This window comes from Haemorhous mexicanus, chromosome 13, assembly GCF_027477595.1.
Source record: "Haemorhous mexicanus isolate bHaeMex1 chromosome 13, bHaeMex1.pri, whole genome shotgun sequence".
In the NCBI taxonomy this organism is placed as follows: domain Eukaryota; kingdom Metazoa; phylum Chordata; class Aves; order Passeriformes; family Fringillidae; genus Haemorhous; species Haemorhous mexicanus.
Window position 1 is genome coordinate 1,903,284 of NC_082353.1, and position 19,120 is coordinate 1,922,403.

The 19,120-nt window shown below is 49.1% G+C and overlaps 2 long non-coding RNA genes across 2 annotated transcripts; both read left to right on the plus strand.

Annotated features, from left to right (window-relative positions):
* Window positions 1-8,133: 8,133 nt before the first annotated feature.
* LOC132333087 (uncharacterized) lies at window positions 8,134-10,484 on the plus strand. The gene is made up of 3 exons (XR_009488059.1): window positions 8,134-8,409; window positions 8,612-8,817; window positions 10,351-10,484. It is a non-coding gene; the product is annotated as an uncharacterized LOC132333087 (long non-coding RNA).
* Window positions 10,485-11,595: 1,111 nt separating this feature from the next.
* On the plus strand, window positions 11,596-13,945 carry LOC132333599 (uncharacterized). Its single transcript, XR_009488205.1, has 3 exons — window positions 11,596-11,871; window positions 12,074-12,279; window positions 13,813-13,945. It is a non-coding gene; the product is annotated as an uncharacterized LOC132333599 (long non-coding RNA).
* The last annotated feature ends 5,175 nt before the right edge of the window (window positions 13,946-19,120 follow it).

Here is a 19,120-nt window from a genome sequence, read left to right on the forward strand (position 1 = left end):
TGGCTTGGGAAGGGGGTCTTGATGTCCAGCAGCAGTGGGATGGGTTGGGGTTGGGACTGGGGAGGTGAGGTTAGGTCTGGAACGAGACAGCCAAAGTTTGGGGATGATGGAGGGGGAGCCCTTTACTGAATGAGTTTTTGGATATAAAAACGATGACACATCCCAGGGCCCCAGAGCTCAGAGCAGCTGAGATGGTGCTGGATCCAAGGCCAACTGTGGATCTCTCTCTCACCCTCTCCCTCTTCTCCTGCTTTCCTCTTTAAATCCACACCTTTTCTGGGCAAACTGTTCCAGGAGGGTCTTTTTTCTGAATACCTACCTAAACCTACTCTCTTTCCATTTGGATCCATTCTCCTTTGTCCTGTCCCTGCCCGCCCTCATACAAAGTCCCTTTCCAGCTTTCTTGTAGGTTGCCCTCAGGTACTGGAAGGCCACAGCTCGGTCAAGTCTAAGTCTCTTTCCCAGGCTGAAGAAGCCGAGCTGTGTCAGCCATTCCTTGCAGGAGAGGAGCTGCAGCCTTCACATCATCTTGGTCCCTCCTGGGCCATGCTACAGCGTGTCCACGTCCTTGCCGTCCATGCTGGGGAGCCCAGCAGAGCCGGACGCAGCACTGCAGGTGCAGGGTCAGTGGCAGGGAGGAGCCATGGCCCTGACAGCGGCTCTGGGAACAGCAGTTGGCGATTGGCTGCCTGCACTGCAGAGAGCTGGGGCCCTTGTGCCAGCCCTTGTGCCCAGGGCGCCTTTCCGGGCTGCTCGCCTGCCCGTCTGCTTGGGGGAAGTGTACCCTGTGCCACCCCTCAGTGCCGCCCCTTGCCGCTGCCCCGGGGGCTCCCCGGCCCCATCTGGAGGGCCCCAGGCCTCGGCCTCACCGTGCTCAGCCCAAGGCCATGGAAAAGCAGATTAAAACACCCACCCAGAAAGTGCCCTAGGATTCCAAGGTCAATCTTTTCTCTGCAGCACGGGTTCCCTATCAGAGTCTGCACGGGAATATAAAATCACTTGGAGAAAAGAGCACGAACAAGTTCTGCTTTGGCAGTACCTCAAGGCTTTGAGGGAGGTGGTTTGTGGTGCTTACTTGCTCACAGGGATACACAGAAAGTGTTGTAGTGGTAAAAATACTCCAAAGAAATTGGAAGGGAAACCTGAGGCACTGGCAGCTAGCACCTCAGAAACATGTGGCTTTTGCTCCTCTCTTCCACCTGAGAGCATCCTGGGCAGAGGCAATTCTTCCAATTGCATCAGTGTGGCCATGGCTAGAAAGGGCAGCAAGCAGATGGATTTAGCTTCTCCTGCCAGCCCCTGAAATGTCAGTTGTCATTTGTGTGCTCTGAGGATTCCGTTTCAGACTCTGAACTGGTGCAGCTGCTCCTTGGGTGCTGCTTGCACACAGGCACAGTGGTGCTGCAGCAGCTGTCCCACACACAGGGAGAGCTCTGGAGCCTCCCCAGGGAACGTGCCGAGGATCTGGTGCAGTACCGTGGGGCTGGGGGGATCCTTCGGTCTCTTTGATGGGGAAAGGCATGGGGCAGATGGAATCAAGATGAGGCAGGGATCAGACAGCCCCACACCAGGCAGCGTTTTCTCCTCTGAGAGCTCCTCTGAGTTGAGAGAGCTAGTGAAGGCTGTGGAGCAAATGAGACCCGGGAGTGAGGGAAAGGCTGGCTGGGGAGGTGTCAGATAAAGCCCATGTGGGCATTTCTCTTTCCAAGGGGCTTCTGTGGAGACAAAGGAGACAAGAAGGATGTCCCATCCTGCAACATTTCCTGGGATATGCTTTGGTGGTGGCCTTGGCAGTGTCAGAGGTCTCAGGTTATTGGGAGGACTCTATGATCTCTAAAGATCTTTTCCAATGGAAACAGTTCTGCAGTTCTAAACCTCCATTCCTGCTTTTGAAGGATACAGCCCCAAATAGACCCACATTTGTATTTTTAAGGAATTTAGCATCTACCTTTCCTTGAAAGTAATAGGAATCAGACTTTAAATGCTCTGGAAACACTTGAATTCCTTGCTCTTAAGCTGTGTGTGTGAACTGAGGTGCTTTTATAAAGAAAGCTTGGGCCATGGGATAAATGCAGGCAGTTCAGCCACAATGGCACTTGCTTCATCTGCTTTTCTTCTTCCTTTTCCCATGGATGGCCAGTTTGGGAGTATTTGTCTTGTACTTTGAGTTCCAGATCAGTCTTGGTCATGCATGTGCTGTAAAATCTTATCTACCCCTTTCTACTGAAAAATGCTTGCAGACTGGTGGGAATCGCTAGAGACAAGGTTTACAAACCAGTCCCCAGTATGATTAGTCCAGTTTCCCTGCCTAAATCCAGGTATGCTTGTATTAAAAAGGAGCGAACTATTCTAACTCACTTAACTCACTTGCCCCCTCCCACACCCCCCCTTTTTTTTTTTTGTAGCTCTTGGGGCGAGTCCTGTGTGCTATTATAACGCTTTGTTGTCAAATGTGTGAAGGCACGATGCTGCTGTAGCCGCAGCCTGAGTTCAGTGGGAACATGTTCAAAGCACTGGGTCCCACAGCAGTGGGCACAGTGAGAGACTTGCCTCTGCTGCCATGGCCATCCAGCCATGGGGAGAGCAGCTGCTGGGGCTTCCCCCATTCTGCCAACAGCAGTCTGCCTCCAACATGTGGCCTGTATGGCCATGATTTTGACAGAATGTGGAAAACCCATTGTTTGAATCTATTTTGATGGTGTCTAACATCACCTGACTGGAGCAGTTTGGTGGGCAGGACACCCTGTGGGAAGGGCCATGGCAGGGATGGGTGGTTGGCACTAGCACTGGCAGTGTTATTTTTCCAGGCAGGCTCCTGATCCAGTTGTAGGGGAAGGGCACCAGCAGCTGTATCAGCCCAGCGAGCAGCAGCACATGGGGGAGACCCTCATCTGCAAAGAGCCTGTCATCCCCTTTGCTCCCCCATGGCAGCACAAGATGATTCTGCCGCAGGTGAAGGGCTGCTGCAGCCTGGAGACTCCTTCAGCCAGGACTTGCTGCAATCTCATTGCTGCAGCTGTGCCTGGAGGATGTTGGCCTGCAGCACTGCCAATGCCCAGGAATGCTGCTGGGCTCAGAGAGGCAGAGTGTGTACAAAAGCTGCATTCAAAGCGCTGATCATGAGACCCTGAAGCCGCTGGCAAGGGCAGCAGCTCTTCTTCATTCCATGCAGGTGAGAGCCCAGCCTTGGAGCCTGTCCCTGGGGACAGGGAAATGCTCTGAGTATAGTTTTGAATTTTCAGGGACAGTCCAAATAAGAATTGTTTTGAGGCAGGCGTTGCAATATTGGGTTTGGGTGTGTCTGCAGGAAAGAAAGTGTGAATAAACCCCTGCCACAACAAAGGAGAACTTTGCGTGGCAAATTTACACCCTACAGATACATTGATCATATCGGCCCACTGAATACCGGGTGTCAAAGGCACAGGCCCCACTAAAGCTCCATGGAGGGCTGAGGCCTAGAGAGAGGAAATGCCAAGTCATGGTGAAAAAGCCAGAAGCACCTGTCTTCCGCCTTTCAGACCCCATCTTATTTCTCTGTGACCCCATAGGTTACTTCTCCTTAACCCCTGCTACTGGACAATTTCTGATCCCTTCTAGTCCTATATAAGGGGCTGCTTTAGCTCATTCTGGTCGGAAGAGCCATCACTGGAACCCTTCACAGACCTCCCAATAAAACCCTTGCTGTGGACTTCCAGGGCTGCCTTCTCCTGTCTTGCGTCTGCTTCCCAGCTAGCAAGGCAGGCTTTGTTCTGCCAAATCAAGCATGATTCATTTTATCCATTCTGTTGGAGAGTATTTCAGAATGACCTGCCTATTGTGCTATTTCCATTAAGAAAATTTTGAATTGTCAGGAACTGCCAGGATCAGAAATATTTTTTGAGGCAGATCATGTTTATGTTGGGTTTGGGTGTCTGTGCAATAAAGAAGGCAGGGAATAAAGCTCTGGAACAATGAAGCAGAGCAAAAGTGGAACATTTGGATGATCAATTTGTTCCCTACAGCTATTGGCCAGCTGAAATGTGGGGTCATCTACTGGGGAATGCAAAGCTTCTTTTACTTCCATCACCTGGTGCTATTGTTTGTGTCCCACCACTTTATTTGATGTGAAGAGAAAAAAACAAAATCCCACACCAACAAGCTGCATCCCAGAACTTAGTGGGGATCACAGAAATAAAGGCCTAGAAAAGTAGCTTTGGAAAGTGCCTACATCCTCGACAGTGTGAAATGCTCAGGCCTGGCCTGGCTGGGCTAAGGGGTGGCTGCCCTTAGCAAGAGAAGGGAAAGGGATGGAGTTGGAGTGGGATTTTGCAGCCATGGAAACGAGAGAACCACGGGTGAGCGTGTCACAAAGGGCAGCCCCAAGCTGGGGTTGTGAAGGTTGTGGCTGACATGGCCACAGCGGCAGCAGATGCGTCTGGCTCTGCCTGTCTGTGCCGACCGCTGGCGATTGGAGCCACCCAACCTTGTTCAAAGGCTGGGACCAAGCTCCCATTGCTGTCTACTCTGAGAGTCTTCCCAAATTCAAACCCAGACACTTCTGCCAGGCAGAGGCATGGGTTCAAACATGGATTTCACTGAAAAAGGAAAGATCCCTGAAGGAAAAGGTGAGGATAGAAAGGAGCTGAAAGGCCAGATCCAAATGGAAAAAAAATCCCACTAGATTTCAGGGAAAACTGGTCTGTGGTGGTCAGTGCTGGCTTTGTGTCAGAGTAGGTGGCTGACAGTTACAGATGATCCTACAAGGACACAAATGGCATCACAGCATTGTCTCATTGGTTTATGCTGCTTTCTCCTTTTTGACATTAGCCAAATGACTTATACTGTCAGTCAGGACAGGAACTATGGCCACAGCTGACTACAGATTGGACATGGTCATGAGATGCAAGCCCTGTTGATTTCTTTGCCATCAGTGTTGGGTCTCACTACAGATAAATTTCCCATTCTTCCCCTGCTTGCTGATTGGGTCTGGCCCTGAGGATGGTATTACGGTGCTACAGACACACCAATAAGGCCTGCCTGCTTTCTGAAAAGTCTTTGTGGTTTGCAGAAATAGCAGTCACAGCTCTGTGGGTTTTTCCTGTGGATTCAAAGTAATCTTTTTTCACAGGAATTCTCAAGAAGGAATCTTTTTTCCCCTCTTGTCATTGAAGCCTTCCGCCTTTCCTTTCAGACTTGCTAACTTAATCCTGCTCAGATGAATTAAATGCAGGCTAGTTCCATGAGAAAAAAAACCAAATAAATTTTCTCAATAAATAAAAATTATTCCCTGTGAGTGTCATACCCATTAGATGTGTTGATGATAAAGGTGGGAGTTCACCTAACTCAATTTTTTCCTTGTGAGCACGGCTCAGCCTCACACAGAGGTAAGCGGGGAGCTGGACCGTTCTCTGTTGGGAGGAAGGGTCTTGTGGCAGCCCAGAGAGGCTGTGCACATTGCCAGGGAACAGTTGTGCCCTGCATGTGCCCTTGCAATGAGCTGTGCTGCTGCCAGTGCCCCGTGGAGCTGTAGGACTGCTAAGCTGTGGGGCGGGGAGAGGAGCAGGAGGGTGCATGTGCAGCTGAGCCATTCCTGGAGAGCACAGGGCTCTGGGCTCCCTGCTGTCCCAGGGCAGCCCAGAGGCCAGGGTACTCCTGTGGAAGCTCTGTGGAAGTGGCTTGGGGTTTTGCCCTGGCCTGCCTCAAGTGTCTCCATCCAGGAGCATGTTACCCTGTGCAGCTAATTAGAATGTTGCAGGAAATGTATCCCATGAAAAATGGAGCTTAAGATGCTTTAGGTTTGCATTGTGGCCTCTGTTACATTTTGTGTCTCCACTTTGCAGGCCTGACTGGCTACCCTCTTACCAAGAGGTTTTCCTTGGCAAGTCCCTCTATGCTCCTTCCCTCCAAGCCATTGCTTCCCATCCCGAAGAGCTCTCCTTCTACCAAGCCAAGCCCGACATGCAGGGGAGAGCAGAAGACTGGGAAAAATGGCACCGGCTATGATGAGGAGAGCAGAAAACAACATAGGCTGAGTTCAGAGGGAAAAGGATGTCAGGTAAGGAGACCAAACTAAGTCCAGTGTGGGAAATGTTCCATTTATGTGCTGTTGGCAGAGCTCTGAGACCTTTTACCTGACAGGAACTGACCCTTTCAGTGAACTTAGAACAAGTGTTCATTTGTCTCTTTAGCTGGACCAGAAATGATGGGATATGAAGGAAGGGTGTGCATCTCGGCTGCTGCCTCCAGCCCCATTCCTGGCCTTAGGAAGGGGGATCTGGAGCAACTTGGGCAGGCAGAGAGCTTGCAGAGAGCAGCAGGACAGGGAGCTCTGCTGAACTTCCTAAATGCCAGGGAGCCTGAGGTGATGGATGTGTGGGAGCTGGAAAGCAGCCGGGATCGTGAGAGCTCAGCAGCGTCAGGGCTCAAAGGCTGCTGGGGAAGTGTAGGAGGGAAGGGCAGCAGCAGAAGCAATGAGGGGCTTGAGAAAAGCAGGTTTTGAAATCCTGCAGAATGGCTTTGTGGGGACATGGCTGGAGACCAATACTGGCTGTTAGGTACATTTGGGGCAGGGAGAGAAGAGTGATCTAAAGCCACGCCCATGCCATCCAAAAGGCCAGCGGAGGCAGTGGTATCCCAGACCATCTTGACATCAAACATGTGAATGCCAGCTGGGAATGTCACCACTCTTGGAGAAAACTGAGCACAAGGGGAGAGGTGGCAAATTTGTGACATGGGTTTTTCCTCACCACTTCCCTTTCCTAGGTCACCTTTCCCTGTCCTAGGCCAAGCTGCTCCATAAATTTGACTTTTCCCGCCAGGTCCCAGTTAAATGCATGGCTAAATGCATTGAGGCATGAATGGGGGCAAGGCTGGATGCTTGATCTGAGCTCTGTGTTCTACTCTTTCCAGACTTCCTTGCTCTATGCCAGTAGTAGGGATATGAAGAAGGGGTCATTGAGACCACCTCTGATCCCCCCCATACGCAAGGCAGTGAGTCCCCCTATTGGAAGTACTGCGGGGTCTCTGCAAAGCTCTCCACAGCTGGAATTCCAGGAGTCCCAGGAGATGAGGTAAGTCAAGGTGTCTGCTGCTGCAGTGTGCTGTTCACCTCTCTCTTCCCATCTCATATGGTTCTTTTGCCCAATCAGATGTCCCATGTATTTAGGCAAACCTCTGTGTATTCTGCATTTTGGCCATCTGTAATGAACCAGCACAATATCAAAGCCAACACCAATGTCCCAAGAGCAGAGGTGGTGGCGGTTAACAGGAGGCAGGGCTTCAAAGCACCTCAAGATGAGTCCTCTGCTGGACATGGCTATTGATTCCCTCTGTAGTTGTTGTGGTATCATTTGGGAACTGAATTGCATGGGTCTGGAACCTGCAGACCTTTGAATGCTGTGATCCTTCACTGTCAACTTCTGCACCCATGAGATTATGTACAGGCAAATATTGGCTCCTGGAGAGGTGTCTGCAAATTCAGGTGCTGCTTTTGTAAACATCAGGTGTAACTTCACTGTGCCTGGGCCTACACTGTGAAATGAGATCCCAGATATGTTTTGGGCTATAGATGTATAATACAATCAATGTTTGATATTTTGATTTGGGCTTAAGATCAAAGAGGGCAACGTGGTAGAGAAGATTTAAGGGGGACTGTACTTGATGGAAAGACAGGGGCTTGAATATGTGTGAGGAAATGTAGCTGTCAAGCTTATCTGAGTGATAACAATAAAGAAGGAGACACAGAAGCATCATTCCAATTGAAAAACTTTGGTAGGGCTTTTAGAGTGCAATCTGAATCTCCTTCCCTAGCTGCTGTGTTGGAAAAAGCCTTTTTGTTCTTGAAAGAGCCAGGAGGTGTCATATCATTCTCATGAGACAGCAGTGCTCTGACCACATGTAGCACGAGACTGTCACCAGGGTAAGACATGAATAGGCAAAGTCAAGCTTTGGTAGCTATACAAAAAGTAGCTGCCCTCCATCCAGACTCGTGATTCAGCTCAGCAGCTCTTGCTGCTTCAGAGAGGCTGTAGGAGCCACTTGGCTCCAAAAGGAGAGACAGCAGAATTTGGGAGTTCTGATGCATGTTGAAGAATGACTGCTGGTGGTGGGGAAAGAGGAGGCAGGGCTTCAAAGCACCTCAAGATGAGTCCTCTGCTGGACATGGCTATTGTTTCACACAGAGCTTGGCAGGCTCTCTGTGAGTCCAGTAACTGAAAGCTTAAGGACAATGAATCGGCTTTGCATTCTTTTGGGTTTATGTATTGCATTTCCTCCTTCATCAGAGTGATCATGCTAAGAAGGTTTGCCTCCTTTCATGCTCAGCCCATTCCCACCCTTCTCTTTCTGCCTCCTCACATGTTCTTTCGTCCTCTGTTTTCCCCAGACCAGGATCCTGCAGCATAAACAAAAAGAAGAGCTCTGGATGTGAAGGTAGGTACAGGGCAAGTCTGTCCTAAAATGACCATTGTAGTCTTGACTCAGAGGTGACATTTGGAAAGCTTGGTTAAAACCCATTCTTTTAAAAATTTCTTTAAATTCGTTTCAATTCCTTCATGGGCTCAGTGGACTCTCCCAGAGCCCAGTCCCTGGGAGTGTTCTCTGGAGGTGCAATGAAAATTCCTCCACTTTTCAGGCGTGACAAGGTTCATTTTCTCCAAGTCTTTTCGGCCGTGTCCCTCTTGGCTCCTTCCCTCAAAGCCATTGCTGCCCATCCGGAAGAGCTCTCCTAACAGTAATAGAATGGACAGCGTGGAAGACAAGAACAAAGAAACTGGCACTGGCTATGATAATGTCAGTAGAAAAAAACAGGAGCAGAGTTCAGAAGGAAAAAGTTCTAAGGTATGGAGACCAAGCTAAGACCTGTGCAGTAGATTTTCAGTTTATGTGCTGGAGGCAGAGCTTGGAGACCTTTTCCTGTGCCGTGAGTCCAGGGAAGCAGCTGAGCCAAGGAAGTGCTCAGCTGGACACTGCGCTTCAGGCTATCTCTGCAATGGGTGTGCAGAGCAGACTTCACGTCCTCAGCGTGTATTGATAAAGCAGAGGTCTTTGAATGGTTTCTGGGCTCTGTCATGGTTCCTCGTGTGTCTTATGGCTGAGAGAACACCAACAAACAGTCAAACCAGCTAAAGCTGTCCACTCCGGACAATCTGTCCTTCTAGATTTAGTAAGGTATGGGTTTCTGTGAACCATCTCTGTGTCTTGGTGGTGGTTTCTGTTAAGCTCTGTCTGGTTAGGATGGGAAAAGGTGTTTGCTAAAACCTGCAAGTCAGGTTGGCTCAGCTTTTGAGTTGTACAGCCATGCTGTCTGCACAGTTGTCCCTGATGCTATTTCTAGACATCATCAGCTTCCAGGGAGCTCTGTGCTGTGGCATGGCTTAGTCAAGAGGGAAGTGAAGGGAGGTGTCCATGGGGAGAGCAGCCCAGAGCCCAGCCCCACGATTACCTTTGCAGCAAGGCCAGGACCTGCAGTGGTTGTGGGTTTGCCGTGGGGTGCAGGAGGAGGCAGATGAACAACAGTTTTGGCAGACAGAATGTCCAATCAAGGACTTTGGTAGTTGATTTCAGCCTTGCTGAGAAAGGGCCCAATGTATCCCTGACAGGAACTGACCGTCTCACTGAAGTTTAACCACATCCAGGTTTGGCTCTTTAGCTGGGCCAGAAATGATGGGATGTGAAGGAAGGGTGCGCACCTGCTCCTGCTGCCTCCGCCCCTATTCCTGGCCTTAGGAAGGGGGATCTGGAGCAACTTGGGCAGGCAGAGAGCTTGCAGAGAGCAGCAGGACAGGGAGCTCTGCTGAACTTCCTAAATGCCAGGGAGCCTGAGGTGATGGATGTGTGGGAGCTGGAAAGCAGCCGGGATCGTGAGAGCTCAGCAGCGTCAGGGCTCAAAGGCTGCTGGGGAAGTGTAGGAGGGAAGGGCAGCAGCAGAAGCAATGAGGGGCTTGAGAAAAGCAGGTTTTGAAATCCTGCAGAATGGCTTTGTGGGGACATGGCTGGAGACCAATACTGGCTGTTAGGTACATTTGGGGCAGGGAGAGAAGAGTGATCTAAAGCCACGCCCATGCCATCCAAAAGGCCAGCGGAGGCAGTGGTATCCCAGACCATCTTGACATCAAACATGTGAATGCCAGCTGGGAATGTCACCACTCTTGGAGAAAACTGAGCACAAGGGGAGAGGTGGCAAATTTGTGACATGGGTTTTTCCTCACCACTTCCCTTTCCTAGGTCACCTTTCCCTGTCCTAGGCCAAGCTGCTCCATAAATTTGACTTTTCCCGCCAGGTCCCAGTTAAATGCATGGCTAAATGCATTGAGGCATGAATGGGGGCAAGGCTGGATGCTTGATCTGAGCTCTGTGTTCTACTCTTTCCAGACTTCCTTGCTCTATGCCAGTAGTAGGGATATGAAGAAGGGGTCATTGAGACCACCTCTGATCCCCCCCATACGCAAGGCAGTGAGTCCCCCTATTGGAAGTACTGCGGGGTCTCTGCAAAGCTCTCCACAGCTGGAATTCCAGGAGTCCCAGGAGATGAGGTAAGTCAAGGTGTCTGCTGCTGCAGTGTGCTGTTCACCTCTCTCTTCCCATCTCATATGGTTCTTTTGCCCAATCAGATGTCCCATGTATTTAGGCAAACCTCTGTGTATTCTGCATTTTGGCCATCTGTAATGAACCAGCACAATATCAAAGCCAACACCAATGTCCCAAGAGCAGAGGTGGTGGCGGTTAACAGGAGGCAGGGCTTCAAAGCACCTCAAGATGAGTCCTCTGCTGGACATGGCTATTGATTCCCTCTGTAGTTGTTGTGGTATCATTTGGGAACTGAATTGCATGGGTCTGGAACCTGCAGACCTTTGAATGCTGTGATCCTTCACTGTCAACTTCTGCACCCATGAGATTATGTACAGGCAAATATTGGCTCCTGGAGAGGTGTCTGCAAATTCAGGTGCTGCTTTTGTAAACATCAGGTGTAACTTCACTGTGCCTGGGCCTACACTGTGAAATGAGATCCCAGATATGTTTTGGGCTATAGATGTATAATACAATCAATGTTTGATATTTTGATTTGGGCTTAAGATCAAAGAGGGCAACGTGGTAGAGAAGATTTAAGGGGGACTGTACTTGATGGAAAGACAGGGGCTTGAATATGTGTGAGGAAATGTAGCTGTCAAGCTTATCTGAGTGATAACAATAAAGAAGGAGACACAGAAGCATCATTCCAATTGAAAAACTTTGGTAGGGCTTTTAGAGTGCAATCTGAATCTCCTTCCCTAGCTGCTGTGTTGGAAAAAGCCTTTTTGTTCTTGAAAGAGCCAGGAGGTGTCATATCATTCTCATGAGACAGCAGTGCTCTGACCACATGTAGCACGAGACTGTCACCAGGGTAAGACATGAATAGGCAAAGTCAAGCTTTGGTAGCTATACAAAAAGTAGCTGCCCTCCATCCAGACTCGTGATTCAGCTCAGCAGCTCTTGCTGCTTCAGAGAGGCTGTAGGAGCCACTTGGCTCCAAAAGGAGAGACAGCAGAATTTGGGAGTTCTGATGCATGTTGAAGAATGACTGCTGGTGGTGGGGAAAGAGGAGGCAGGGCTTCAAAGCACCTCAAGATGAGTCCTCTGCTGGACATGGCTATTGTTTCACACAGAGCTTGGCAGGCTCTCTGTGAGTCCAGTAACTGAAAGCTTAAGGACAATGAATCGGCTTTGCATTCTTTTGGGTTTATGTATTGCATTTCCTCCTTCATCAGAGTGATCATGCTAAGAAGGTTTGCCTCCTTTCATGCTCAGCCCATTCCCACCCTTCTCTTTCTGCCTCCTCACATGTTCTTTCGTCCTCTGTTTTCCCCAGACCAGGATCCTGCAGCATAAACAAAAAGAAGAGCTCTGGATGTGAAGGTAGGTACAGGGCAAGTCTGTCCTAAAATGACCATTGTAGTCTTGACTCAGAGGTGACATTTGGAAAGCTTGGTTAAAACCCATTCTTTTAAAAATTTCTTTAAATTCGTTTCAATTCCTTCATGGGCTCAGTGGACTCTCCCAGAGCCCAGTCCCTGGGAGTGTTCTCTGGAGGTGCAATGAAAATTCCTCCACTTTTCAGGCGTGACAAGGTTCATTTTCTCCAAGTCTTTTCGGCCGTGTCCCTCTTGGCTCCTTCCCTCAAAGCCATTGCTGCCCATCCGGAAGAGCTCTCCTAACAGTAATAGAATGGACAGCGTGGAAGACGAGAACAAAGAAACTGGCACTGGCTATGATAATGTCAGTAGAAAAAAACAGGAGCAGAGTTCAGAAGGAAAAAGTTCTAAGGTATGGAGACCAAGCTAAGACCTGTGCAGTAGATTTTCAGTTTATGTGCTGGAGGTAGAGCTTGGAGACCTTTTCCTGTGCTGTGAGTCCAGGGAAGCAGCTGAGCCAAGGAAGTGCTCAGCTGGACACTGCGCTTCAGGCTATCTCTGCAATGGGTGTGCAGAGCAGACTTCACGTCCTCAGCGTGTATTGATAAAGCAGAGGTCTTTGAATGGTTTCTGGGCTCTGTCATGGTTCCTCGTGTGTCTTATGGCTGAGAGAACACCAACAAACAGTCAAACCAGCTAAAGCTGTCCACTCCGGACAATCTGTCCTTCTAGATTTAGTAAGGTATGGGTTTCTGTGAACCATCTCTGTGTCTTGGTGGTGGTTTCTGTTAAGCTCTGTCTGGTTAGGATGGGAAAAGGTGTTTGCTAAAACCTGCAAGTCAGGTTGGCTCAGCTTTTGAGTTGTACAGCCATGCTGTCTGCACAGTTGTCCCTGATGCTATTTCTAGACATCATCAGCTTCCAGGGAGCTCTGTGCTGTGGCATGGCTTAGTCAAGAGGGAAGTGAAGGGAGGTGTCCATGGGGAGAGCAGCCCAGAGCCCAGCCCCACGATTACCTTTGCAGCAAGGCCAGGACCTGCAGTGGTTGTGGGTTTGCCGTGGGGTGCAGGAGGAGGCAGATGAACAACAGTTTTGGCAGACAGAATGTCCAATCAAGGACTTTGGTAGTTGATTTCAGCCTTGCTGAGAAAGGGCCCAATGTATCCCTGACAGGAACTGACCGTCTCACTGAAGTTTAACCACATCCAGGTTTGGCTCTTTAGCTGGGCCAGAAATGATGGGATGTGAAGGAAGGGTGCGCACCTGCTCCTGCTGCCTCCGCCCCTATTCCTGGCCTTAGGAAGGGGGATCTGGAGCAACTTGGGCAGGCAGAGAGCTTGCAGAGAGCAGCAGGACAGGGAGCTCTGCTGAACTTCCTAAATGCCAGGGAGCCTGAGGTGATGGATGTGTGGGAGCTGGAAAGCAGCCGGGATCGTGAGAGCTCAGCAGCGTCAGGGCTCAAAGGCTGCTGGGGAAGTGTAGGAGGGAAGGGCAGCAGCAGAAGCAATGAGGGGCTTGAGAAAAGCAGGTTTTGAAATCCTGCAGAATGGCTTTGTGGGGACATGGCTGGAGACCAATACTGGCTGTTAGGTACATTTGGGGCAGGGAGAGAAGAGTGATCTAAAGCCACGCCCATGCCATCCAAAAGGCCAGCGGAGGCAGTGGTATCCCAGACCATCTTGACATCAAACATGTGAATGCCAGCTGGGAATGTCACCACTCTTGGAGAAAACTGAGCACAAGGGGAGAGGTGGCAAATTTGTGACATGGGTTTTTCCTCACCACTTCCCTTTCCTAGGTCACCTTTCCCTGTCCTAGGCCAAGCTGCTCCATAAATTTGACTTTTCCCGCCAGGTCCCAGTTAAATGCATGGCTAAATGCATTGAGGCATGAATGGGGGCAAGGCTGGATGCTTGATCTGAGCTCTGTGTTCTACTCTTTCCAGACTTCCTTGCTCTATGCCAGTAGTAGGGATATGAAGAAGGGGTCATTGAGACCACCTCTGATCCCCCCCATACGCAAGGCAGTGAGTCCCCCTATTGGAAGTACTGCGGGGTCTCTGCAAAGCTCTCCACAGCTGGAATTCCAGGAGTCCCAGGAGATGAGGTAAGTCAAGGTGTCTGCTGCTGCAGTGTGCTGTTCACCTCTCTCTTCCCATCTCATATGGTTCTTTTGCCCAATCAGATGTCCCATGTATTTGTGCCAACCTCTGTGTATTCTGCATTTTGGCCATCTGTAATGAACCAGCACAATATCAAAGCCAACACCAATGTCCCAAGAGCAGAGGTGGTGGCGGTTAACAGGAGGCAGGGCTTCAAAGCACCTCAAGATGAGTCCTCTGCTGGACATGGCTATTGTTTCACACAGAGCTTGGCAGGCTCTCTGTGAGTCCAGTAACTGAAAGCTTAAGGACAATGAATCAGCTTTGCATCCTTTTGGGTCACTCCTTCATCAGAGTGATCATGCTAAGAAGGTTTGCCTCCTTTCATGCTGCATCCATTCCTTCTCTTCTCTTTCTACCTCCTCATATGTTCTTTTGTCCTCCATCTTCTCCAGGCTAAGCTCCAGCAGCAGAAGCCAAGAGAAGAACTCTGACCATGGAGGTAGGTACAAGGCATGTCTGCCCTTAAATGACCATTGTAGTCTTGACTCAGAGGTGACATTTGGAAAGCTTGGTTTAAACCCAAAATGTCTTTAAAATGTCTTTTCAAAATGTCTTTAAAATAATTTCAATTCTTTGACGGGCTCAGTGGACTCTCCCAGAGCCCAGTCCCTGGGAGTGTTCTCTGGTGGTGAAGTGAAAATTACTCCAGTGTGAAGTGTGGAATGACAGGAGCTGGAGTGGTATCTTGGAGCCCTGGAAATGCAGTGCAGGGCAAGGAAACATTCCTCTCCATCCTGCACATGCCTTTTATCTCCCTGCAGCCTCTCTAGTGTCACAATTAGTAGGGAAAAAGAAGGCATTTAGAATGAAATGAGAAATGTTCCCACTCCTTCCTCCTGCTTTTGAAGCAGAAAACCTTTCTTTGAGGCAGTTTCTGAGCTGTACCCTTTGAGATGTGAAGGAGATTGATGGACATTGCCTGGTTTTATATTGGCAGAAATAGGGAAACCTCCTCTGACAGAATGTCCTTAGAAATGTTCCAGTTAGGGAGAAATAGTCTTCCAAATGGATGCATTCTATGCAGGGTCTGAGTTTGTCATTCTGTGACACCACAAGCCCAAAGCCACCTATGTCAGGTTCACAATGACAAATCTCTTGCCCAGCTCCCTCTGCCTGTGTCCATGTTGCAGGCTGAGGCTGGGGGAAGAGATGCCTTCTGCCTTGTCCTCCCTCCCTGCCTTGCCTGATCCCTGACAAGTGGAATTGTGCCAGACAAAACGCTGTGTCTGGTGCATCTGGGTCAGCCAATGCTTTCAAGTTGAAAGCCTCAATGACACTGTTGCTGTTCCTTTGGAATCTCTGGGTGTGTAATGATAGGAGAGATGAGATTTGGAGAAATAATTCTGCTGATGCAGAGAAAAAAGGATCAGTTTCCCTGGTCCTTTGCTCAGGGTTAGTTCTGCCAAGTCCTGGCTATGACCCCTTTGGAATGACTGTTTCATTGCTGGTGTGCACCTGTAATGCTTAGTGCAGCTAGGGAGCATTATTGCTCAGTAAGTAAGGTGTCATTTTTTCTGGACATAATCTGGAGTAGACATTTCTTTTCTCATTAGTCCTTAGCTATCTCACTTTTATTACTGTCCCAAGCATTCTACAGGGTGAAGGAATCCAGTTTTAAGACAGGTATTCCTCTCAAACTCCTTGGCTGCCATATGAATTTATCCGCTCTGAAGCCATGTAAAGAATTAATTCTCTTAGTTCTAACAGCTCTGTTGGAGAGTACTTCAGAATGAGCTCCATTGTTCTACTTGCAATTAGAAAATCAGCCTTTAGTCAGGCTGGCCCAAAAGTGGCCCAGTCTGATACAGTTGAGAAGGAAAATCCTTGGGGAAAATGAAATATTTAATGTCAAGAACACAGTTCATGTTTGCGTACCACTCCTGCAATGCTAAGCTTTTCTTTGAATGTCCTCTAAAATATTGCAACAAAGAGAAGAAAATGTTGATCTCAATGCATACAGGTATTAGAACCTGGGAATTCTAGGAACCAAAAGAAGATGTTTACTACAATCAGCATGAATAAGGGCAGATAAGAATCTCTGTCAAGAGCAATCTCCACCTCTGCCCTTCTCTATCAGACACAGAGGCTCTCCAGCAGGCAGGGGCTGAGGCCTTCTTCATGCAGCAGGTTTCAGTCTGCTGGCCAACAGAGTCATGTCATGTCGGCTGCCAGTAGCCCATCCCTTGGGAGACGGTCTAGGCATTGTACCTTGCTGCTCTCAGTCACAATCTCTGTGTCTTAGGACAGCTCTGCAATCTGGAACCTGTCTTGCCTGGTGCCCAGCATTGTATTTTGAGGGGCTTGAAGTCTGCCAGAGATTTACACAAACCTTTGCTTCCATTCCCAGGCCTCCCACTGAGCCAGGCCAAGGAGATCGATCATCCCACCAGTCCTGGTCTTAAAAGTGACAAAGAGCTGAGGGACGGCTCTGGAAAGGTAAGGGATAAGGACAGGCATGAGCAAACTTCCTTTCCAGTAGCTGTTTAGTGCTTGGCCCAAAATGTCACTGAAAATCATCATCTTCCACTTTTGGAGGATGGGGAGTCCCTTGAGAATACAGAGGACAGCTACAGAGCAATTGCTTGGCTATTTCCAGTGGTGGCAAGGTCTCTGGTTTGGAGATGGTGCTAAAGTCATGCCAGAAGCATTCTTTATGTGCAAAGGCTGTTTTAGAGAAGTTCTGAATGACAGAGCAAGCTACACATCAGTGCACGTGGGCAAAGTGCATCCTCAGAAGCAGGAGAGCAAAGATTCTAATGTTGGGCGTAAGCAAGGCTGCAAAAGAAAATGGGAGACTTTGACTTTTCCTGTTGACCTTTGTGGCTGTATTTCACAGCCCTCTCATTCTCAAGTTTTTTGCTCATTAACATCAGTGTTTCTGCAGCTTGTTTTCACATGACTCATCCTTTTGGTCTCCTTGGTCTCAGAGACCAAGTCCTTTGGAGTCCTTCAGAGCTGAGTCCTTCAGAAGCCAGGAAGTGAGAAACAGATGCAATTCCTGGCCATGAGTGTTAAGCAACAGCTCATTAGCCCTCCCTGCTGCATATTGCACATGGTTTGTTATTCTCCTGCCATGGCCTGTAGGAACTGAACTGCCTGCTCACTGTCCATGTCAGCTCTTCCTCTGTCTTGGAGCACTCCTATGACTATCATGCTTCAAGCAGGGCTTCCTGACATAGGTTGCAGTTGCAGCAGTGGAAGGTTGTGGCACTAAAGCGTTCCACCTCACTGTGTGTAATTGCCAAGGTGAGGATGGGAGACATTCCTCTGAAACTATTGGAATGTGGATGGAGCTGCATTGAAGCCTATGGCACTCTAGGGACTCTGTGCTCCTGATGAGATGTTGTTTCTGGTTTGTGTGTCTCTACTTACAGTCTGTGATTTCCATTGCACTTAGGTCTGTGATGCATTGTGCATGTTGGCTCAAGAGAACTTAGAGCGGAAGCATGCAGAGCTTTTGGAGAGAGTGATAAAGAAAAGGAGACAAAGGAAAACATCCTTGCAGCTTATTCCTGAGACAGTCGAGCCTGGGGATGCATCTGAAGCAAGTAAGTGGTGGCTACACTTGTGGTGGTCGTTTTTGACCACTTGCTTGCCCTTTGCACAGTGTTGCAATCAGACTGAGGAGCTGTTCCACTTCCATCTGAGTGTAAGCTTGCATTAGGATCTAATTCTGTTTCCTAAAGAAAAATAGAGAGGCATGAAGTGTCTTGCCCATGGCCTCACTGAGTCAGTAACAGAATATCAACTTCCCATCTTCACCTCTAAAGTTTTTCAGAGTAGAAAATTCTGTTTTGCAAAGTACACTGGAGCTTCAGACTCTCTCTTGGAGAGCAGTCTCCATGGAAGGGGAGTCCAAAAGAATGCTTTTCAACCCGGGTGCAACCTGGAAGAAACAAAATTCAGCTCCTTCTAATGAAAACACCAGAGATCCTTCTCCTGCCACTCCCTGCTGAGGAGCTGGCGCTGTAGAGCTGTGCTGAAGCCCCAGCCAGTGCTTCTGTTGTAGCTCCAGGAGCAAGCAGTGTTCCTGACTGAATCCTGGCTGAGGGGCTCTGCCTGCAGGGCTGTGAACGCTGCCCGAGGGCGGCAGCGGGGCCCTTGGGAGGCAGCAGTCAGCCCAAGGGCATCACACAAGGTTATGTGCACTTTCCTTTGGGACCTGCCCCTGCCAGCCTCTAAAACAGGAAAACAAAAGCAAAGCAATACTGGCTTTTCCTTGTTTCTCAGGGGAAGCATCACTGCAATTTGGTTTGAAGCTAGAAGAGAGTAAATTTAGATTAGATAAAAGTGATTTTTTTTTTTTTTAATAATGAAGGGGATGAAAAGCTGGCAGGATTTGCCCAGAGAAGCTGTTTTGGTCCATTCTTGAAGGTGTTCAAGGCCAATTTACATGGGGCTCTGAGGACCCTGATCAGGATGAAGATGTCCCTGCTCACAGGGGTTGGACTAGATGGTGCTTAAAGGTGCCTTCCAACCCAAACACTTCTAGGATTCTGTGATTCTATGATCACTGTCCCATGTTAATGTGCCATTGTTATACTTGAAGTTCTTTGGGATAACAAAGAGATGTTACCCTTCTCCGGCAAGTTTTCTAGCCCTTTCCATCCTCACCCTGTCCAGCACTCTCCACTTACAAGCTCCTCTTTGGTCCCTGCAGCCTTTAGCCTACTACTGTTTGATGGCACAGCTCCTAGTGTGCAGAGAAAACACCCTGGTAGTGCCTTGAAGAAGAAGGTTGTGAGGAAGCAGGACAACGTGCCCTTACTGCCCAATACACCCATCATGCATGGGGATGGCAGCTTCCCACGCAGCTCCTCAGGTAAGCCTGCTCCATGGCAGCTTTTCCCACACAGGTTTTTCCTGGCACAAGGAGCACAAACTGCCACCTGCCTCAGCCAGCACAGCTGGGATCTTGGCTCCATAGTCTGTCCTGAGAATGAACAGCAAATCTACTTTTGAGTTACTCCAGCTCCAGTAGTACTGGAGCAGTCAGTTCTTAGAGATCCATTGGAAAGCTGAACTGAATAAAGTAGTGGGAAAGTCCTAAGCTCTGGCTTTTGCCCATCCTGAGAGTCCAAACTACAGC